At 40.5% G+C, this 8,133-nt stretch overlaps 1 pseudogene; it reads right to left on the reverse strand.

Moving 5' to 3' along the window:
- Positions 1 to 7,787: 7,787 nt before the first annotated feature.
- Positions 7,788 to 7,886, reverse strand: LOC142423563 (U6 spliceosomal RNA; annotated as a pseudogene).
- Positions 7,887 to 8,133: the final 247 nt, after the last annotated feature.

Below are 8,133 nucleotides of genomic sequence, written 5' to 3' on the forward strand. Positions count from 1 at the left end.
ATCCGGCATCTCCCTTCACCCCCTTTTCTGTTGTCCATCCCCCAGGGAGGAGGTCACATGTAGATCCTTGTAATCGGTTCCCCCTTTCCAACCCACTCACCCTCTACTCTCCCAGTATCGCCCCTCACACCCCTAGTCCTGAAGGTATCATCCACCCTGGATTCCCTGTGCCTCAAGCTCCTATATGCACCAGTGTACAGCCTCTGCTCTATCTAGACTTGCAAGGTAGAATTCGGATAATGGTACTGGGTGTGGGGGGGGGGGGGAGAGGAAGCATTTAGGAACTGGAGGAAAGCTGTATTCTTCATCGGTGCTATGTCGCACCCTGACTGACTCATCTCCTCCCCTAGACCCCTCTGTGAGGGGATCTCCAGTGGCCCACAAATGGGTTTTGGGTCTCCACTCTGCACATCCCCCTTCATTCACTATGGTAAGAAATTGTTTTTAATGATGCCTTATACCTGATCCCTTTGAAACCTCGTGATCGCACAGGCTGGTGTGCTTCTTCTATGTGGGCTTTGTTGCTTCTCAGCTAGATGACCGCTTGTTCACCTTCAAGCCTTTAGGACCCCAGACACTATCTCTTTTGATAGCCTGGCACCATCAGCTTTCTTCACCACATTTGCTTATGCACCCGTTTGTCCGCGGCAATCGTATCATGGAGGTGTGCAGCCAATGATATGATTTTTTGTTCTTTGATGCCTGATAACTGATCCCTTCGGAACCACGTGATCACACAGGATGGTGTGTTCTTCCATGTGGCCTTTGTTGCTTCTGAGCTAGATGGCTGCTTGTTTATCTTCAAGCCTTTAAGACCCCAGACACTATCTCTTTTGATAGCTGGGCACCATCAGCTTTCCTCGCCACATTTACTTGTTCACCCACTTTGGCTCCAGCCGTTGTGTCAGAAGGGTGTAATTCTTAACCAGAGTAGAAAACCTGATGATTCTCCCAAAGAGTGACTGATAATTTTGAACTGCTCATCTTTCAGGTTAACAGCCTAATGCATAATCCACCGGGACTCCTTTCCATTAATAGACAGCGGTGTAACAGTAGTAATTAGAATAGCTTGATGTATATGGATGGATCGATGCCATTGGCTACTTAGTCAGGGTGTCCTTAGGAGTATAATCGATCAGAAACCCACTGAATATTTACTTGGTCTATACAAGTGGAAGAGCTCTACATTGAGTAAATGGCAGCCTGACTTGAATCACCAGAATAGGCACAGCAGCCCCTCAGTTCATGCCCAGCTTACAGACCCACAACCCTTTGAATGAAGGGTAGGCAATGTGCCTTTGAGGAAGGACCCTACTATGCCACCAAATATTTATACTGTTAATCTTTCTCCCAGCCTTCCTCAAAGAGACCTGCAGCCTTTTGCAAGAGTAGCTTTTCATTTGGGGCAAAGTAAAGAGTCAGATTTTTCAGGGATTACTGGACAATGGCTCGGAGTTGATACTAATTCCTGGAGATCCCAAACATTTTCAAGGCCCACCAGACAAACTAGGGGCATATGGAGGCCACGGTATTATCAGTTCTATAATGTGCTCTGCTGTGAGCCAAGCAGTTAATAAGGTCAGCCCTGATAATATCTCCTTGAGGATGTAGCCTCCTTGATATTTATTTATATATTTTAAATAAAATAATGAATTTATTATTAAAAGATCATTTTATTGGGGGCTCTTACAGTGCTTATAATAAATCCATGAATCAATTGTATCCTTGACATTTAGTTAAATGCTGTGGAGTGCTTAACTTCTTCTCGCTGGCATGGGTCCCACATCTGTCACATCAATAACCAATTCTTGGGCCAATGGCCTTCCATAGTGCCTGTCAACCTTGGGAGCCAGGCTGGCCTAAGGGAAGAATAAATAGAAATGAATGAGTTGAGGTAATGAATGTGCATAATTGTTTGGAGAATACAGTCATTTGAAAGGGAATACTGCTCATGATGGATCAGCAGGATTACAGCAATTTTGTTGTATATATGTGTTTATTAAATGAGAGCTATCAACCCCTGATTATGTGCTAAAGAAGAGGGACCTTGATAATGGAAAAGGCAAGAAAGAGCTTAGAAGAGAAACATCTAGAATACCGGGCAATAGATTGTCTTTTTGATCAGAAGGAATTTTTTTTGGAGGGGCTTAAAATAGAAGGGAAAAGAATATGATGTACATATACATAACAATGAAACAAATAAAAACAAATGCATGTTTTCTTTTTATATAATGAGAAATTCATAAAACAAAACAAATCATTTGCTGTAGAGTTAATTTTGACTCACAGCAACTCTGTGTGCTGCAGAGTAGAACTTCCCCATAGTGTTTTCTTGGTTTTACTATTTATAAAAGCAGATAGCCACGCCTTTTTTCTGTGGTGCCAACCTTCAGGTTACTTGTTGAGTGCAAACTATTTGCATCACCTAGGGTCTCTTAGGGATCCATAGGAAGTTGTAAAGATGGAGAATTCCCAAAGCTTCTCCCAATAGTTACATATAATTACAGTATAACATCAGAACCAGGAATTTGAGATTGGTATAATGCATGTATATATTCCTGTCATTGTATAATGTTTAGATTTATATAATAACCCTGGTAATCAAGATGCAGAACTATTTCATCAACACAAAGACCTCATTCATGCTACCCCTTCAGAGTCAGATCCACTCCCCTTCCTTTTCCCATCCTTCACTGCTGCAGCTACTAATCTGTTTTCCATCTCTGTAATTTTATCATTTAGACAATGTTATGTAAATGGAAGCATACAGTATATGACTTTTTGAAACTTTTCATTTGGTGTAACATTTTTGAAATCTAAGTTGTGTGCATTAGTACTTTGTTCCTTTTAATTACTGAGACTTATTGCATGACACCACAGTTTAGTCATTCACCTGTTAAGACACAATTGCGTTGATTCCAGTTCTGGGCTATTGTGATAAAGGCTTCTTTGAACAGCCAGATTTGGTGTGAATGTAAGTTTTCATTTTCTCCAAAAATGCTCAGGAGTGCAATTGCTTGGTCATATGGTAAGATCATTTTTGGTTTTGCAAAACTATGCCATGGATTTTACTGAATATCTATACTATTTTACATTTCCACATTAATGTATGAGTGATCTGATTACTCTGTATCCTTGCCAGGATTTGGTAATGTCATTACTTTTTTTTTATTTTGCTGCACTACAATCATGTAGTGATCTCCCTTAAGACCTTAATTTATGTTTTCCACATAGAACATCCTTACGTGTACTTATTTGTGATTCATAGTCTCTTCAGCTATATGTCTCATCATATCTTCTATTTTCTAATTGCATTGTTTTATTTTCTGAATAGTCCATTTTGAGAGTTCTTTATATTTTCCCTATATTAGTTCCTTCTCAGGATTGTGGTTTGCAAATATTTCCTCTTTTTCATGAGTTTATTTTTTAATCGTCTTAGCATAGTATTTCACACCAGAAAAATTTTTTTAATTTTGATGAGGTTCAGCATATGGATTTTTGAAAGCTGAGAATGCTTTCACTATCCTCTCTACGGACTGTCTAGCACCTCCTTGACCTTGAAGGTTTTATCCTATGTTTTCCTCTGGAAGCTTTTTAGTTTTATACTTACAACCATTTTAAGTTGTTAACTTTTGTATAACGTGTGAGATTCTAGCTGAGGTTTATTTATTTTTTTCAATCTATAAATATTCGATCACCCCAGCATTCTTAGTTAGAAATGTAATCCTTTCTCTACTGAATTGCTTTTCATATATGTATAGTTGAACTCTGTTTACTAACATATTAAGAATTTTGCACCGATAGTACCATCAATGTCAAGTTTGCTTTTCTTTTTATACTTCTTCCTCTGCTTTTGTTTATATAAAAAATGAAAGTGTTGTCTTCTATAGAAAAGATGATACAATTCATATTAATTGTTCCTTACACATGAGGTAGATTTCTCCAGTAACCATATGGATTAAATATTTTGGGGGGGATTTAATTATTAAATAATTTTAATCTTTCTAGGGCAATTCAGATTCTCTAATACATATTGGTGAAGTTTTCACATCTCACCACGGTCTATTCCCACTCATAGCAACCCCGTATAAGGTTTCCAAGTCTATAAATCTTTATGAGAGCAGAAAGCTTCATCTTCCTCATACAGAGCAGCTTGTAATTAGCAGCCCAACACATGCCCCACTGCAACCTAGTATTATTTATTATCCTCAAGGGCTATAGCAGCGGTTCTCAACCTGTGGGTCGAGACCCCTCTGGGGGTCACATGACCTTTTCACAGGGGTCGCCTGATTCAAAACAGTCTCAAAATTACGGATATGAAGCAGCAATGAAGATAATTTTATGGTTGGGGGTCTACCAGAACATGAGGAATGGTATTAAAGGATCACGGCATCAGGAAGGTTGCGAACCACTGGTCGATAGTGACATCTTCTCTTTTTTCTTAACATTTTCATTGGCAAGTAATTTACACATTGTATAGTTCAGTGGTTCAGTCTTTCAATCATATCACTGATGAACCACGTCAATGTTGTTAGCACACCCCCCGCCCATGGTTAGATCACTGCAAGATGAGTTCTGCAGGCACAATCAATTCTGGTGCTCCGCAACCTGCACCCACGCCCCTCCCGTCACCGCCAGGTAGTGATAGTTTCTGTTTCAGTCTCGATAATAGTAATTCCTTTCTTGTCACCTTTTTTCTTTTTTCTTTGTTTTAAACGTTTTATTAGGGGCTCATACAACTCTTATCACAGTTCGTACATATACATACATCAATTGTATAAAGCACATCTGCACATTCTTTGCCCTAATCATTTTCTTTTCTTTCTTTTTTTTCCCTTTTCTTTTTTTACATTTTATTAGGGACTCATACAACCTTTTTTCATTGCCAATCTTGCTTGAAGTTTGTAGATTTCACTGATCTTTTTAAAGAACCCACGACTTCTGAGCGAAAGTGGAAAAGTATCGCCAGGTGGGGTCCAGTTTACACATCAATGAGTTTATTCCAAAAATATGTCCAAAAAATGCCTCTGAGGTTAGCGGGCGTTGCGGACAATCGGGCCAGGCCGGCACTTGCCAGTCTCCCTCTCGTTCTCTTTTCACAACTTTGACGGTGGCATCTTGTACGGGCGTGTGGTTTGAACCCATCTGCTTAAAGTTTTCACGGCTTTTGAAATCTGCACACTTCAGTTTCTTGTCAAATCTAGGACATTTGCTATAAACACTATTTTTGATACCTTTTCTGCCCTATTCTCTTTCTTTTTCCTCTGGAGATTCAGCTGACACATCTTGTGTTGGGTTATAGTGCTGTGCAATTTGTTCCAGTCTGGTTTTCTCTCTCTTATTCACATCAGGTCACATTTATTTCTGTCTTTCAGTTCAGTGACTTCTTCCCTCAGCTCTCTCCATTCTGCTGTTGAAATCACACACTTTTTTTTTTAATGTCGGTTGTTTTGTGCTTTGAAATTTCCATTTGGCTCTTCTTCAAATCTTTTAGTTCTTTGCGGACGCTTTCTAGCTCTTTGCTATGACTTTCCATTCATTCACTTTGATCATGTCTGTAGTTGCTCTTTGAACGGTGTCAAGAGGTTTCATGGCGCTTATTTTAATGCCTGTCAGATAATTCGCACATCCGTATCATCTGGGGAACAATTATGGATCATCTTTTCTAATTCAGTTTGAGTTCTTCCTAGCACTAGGTAGAATAAATGATTGATGTTGTGGTTGAAATGAAGACAGTTTGAGATGTTCTAAGATTCCATATCCTCTTTAAATCTTGTGATTGGAGACACTTGCTCTGGGAGCATTCTGATGTGTGAAGGAGGTCACTACTTCATTACTTTGGGTTGTGGTTAGAATCTCAGGCTCCAGTGTGGCCATCACTGAACACTGGTGACATCTTAATCTCCAGGAGATCTCCCCTGACCCCTTTGCAGTAGGGATGCCTCGTTATTGCTGATGGAGGATAGAGATCCAGAGTCCTCCTGTGAGCCCCAAGACACCACACGGGGATGCAGGGCTCTGTGAGGCCTAGTTGCCACCGCATGGTAGTGAAAGACTTGCTTCTCAAGCAGAATTCCTTTAGGCCATCCCAGTGAGTTGGTTGAAGTATCTTGTTCTAGCCTGCCACAGGTCGGAGGCTCGGCTTTTGACATAGCTTTTCCTGAGAGGTGGGGGCTGGCACTACCGCCTTTTGTTTTTTGACAAGAGTAGAATGATTGTATCAAACTGTTCTCTGCATCTTAGCTTTCTAGCCCCTAGGCCCAAAGGAGCAAGCTTTCCTTTATTTGGGGCCAGGGAGGGTCTGTAACCATTGATATTGCTAGGTGCCTGTCTTCAGTAACTAGTCTGGGATAGAGGAGGCAATAGGAAACCCATGTAACTCAGCCTCTGCCAGTCATTTTTTGGGTCTCAAGGCCCCTAAGCTGGTCTGTCTTCTTCTCTTCAACTTTCAGATCTTCTGATGCTTATTTCATGGACAATGCTGAAGGCTTTCACTGAACTCGGCAGGAAGAACAGAGAAAATGTGTCTACTTCGTCTTCCTGGAACCGGAAATCCCAGCAGGTAGGTATTTATTCAATCTCTAAATGCCCTTACAAATTTGCAGATCAAAAGGTGATAAATTATTTCACTTTTCCAGAGAGAAAAATTGAGACACTTAAAGGTAATTTACCTGATCAAAGTTGCCCAGAAATGTGGCCTTGGCTTGAAGTACAACCTTGGAATTTAAAATAGTTATTAATTTGCTTTTCTATTTCTTTCTGTGTTTGTTAGGGGGAAAAGTACTTATCAAAAAGATGACTAAAAGGACTACTTTTAGGCTTGGACGTAGTAACTGTTTGAAATTGCTAAACCAGGACTGTTCAGGAGAGTTTGCTGAGCTTTGAAATGTTGCTAATTTCCACATGCTGATGATATGATACTTAGAGTTATTTGTTTATGTCTCATACTGTGTAAGTGACTTTGGTTTCTGAAATTCATGTTTCAGGGTGCATGTTTTTGTACCCACAGTCAATACCTTGATTAGAGTCAGACATAGAAATGGGAAAGGTTCATTACTTTGCAGGTTAAACAGCTGTGTTAGTTTGGGTACATTAGAGAAACAAATCCACAGAAATTTGTATGTATATAAGAAAGTTTTACATATAGGGTAAGTGCACATCAAGAAAACACCCCAACCCAGTACTGCCCAAGCCCACAAGTCCAACATTAACCCATATGTCCAACACCAATCCACAAAGTCCTCCTCCATCTCACAAAACACATGCAATGATGCCAACTGCAGGAGGAAAGCCGAGTCAATGAATGTGTAAGCATTTCAGTGCTGGTAGGCATCTCCACATGGCTGCTCCAGCACCCAGGGCTGCATCGGGGTAGGTCCATGTGGCTTCTCCTTGGGGATGTCTTGCAGGAAGTGAGCCTTGCCAGCTGAAGCAGGAAACTGGCTAAGGCAGCTGCACCCTGGTCCGACCATCACAAAGCAAGAGACCCAAGAGCTAAAAAGGTGAGGCTCACCAAGCCATTTATCCCTCCGCCCTTCAATTAACCCCACATATGTTTATCGGCCAGGTTGGAGCCATAAACTTTAACTATTTCAACAGCCTTAATCTGAACACCTTAGTTCTACAAACTCTCTAAGTTCTTTAGCATAAAAACTATATATTTTTAAACATAGTCCTTAAAACCTCTTTTTACTGGAGTTCTTTCAAACGTTTCCAGTATTACACAGGCAATTATGACTTCAGAGCATTCATTTCCCTATGGAAAAATTCCATTTTTATATATCACCAAAGACAGCATTCAGAGATCCTGTTTTCCTTGCGCAGGGGCCATGCAAATCTTCTCGGTATCGTTCCAGTATTAGTATATGTGCTGCCGAAGCGAGCACCAGAGATCCTGTTTTCTTATGTGTTAGTTTGGGTCATTAATATCACTCTTCAAAACGTGCCGAGTTTAAAAACCACTAGGACATAGGAGGTGGGAAGAGTTTCTTAGAGTGGAGTGAACTGGCTTTATTAGTTTTTTGGTTTGTCTTTTGGCGGTGGTGGTGGTGGTGTGTGTGTGTGTGTGTGTGTGTGCCCACTTTGAGCCATCCAATATGGGTTTAGAGATGCTATGTGTGACTATAGGAAGAA

The sequence above is a fragment of the Tenrec ecaudatus genome, chromosome 12 (assembly GCF_050624435.1).
Source record: "Tenrec ecaudatus isolate mTenEca1 chromosome 12, mTenEca1.hap1, whole genome shotgun sequence".
Lineage (NCBI taxonomy): Eukaryota > Metazoa > Chordata > Mammalia > Afrosoricida > Tenrecidae > Tenrec > Tenrec ecaudatus.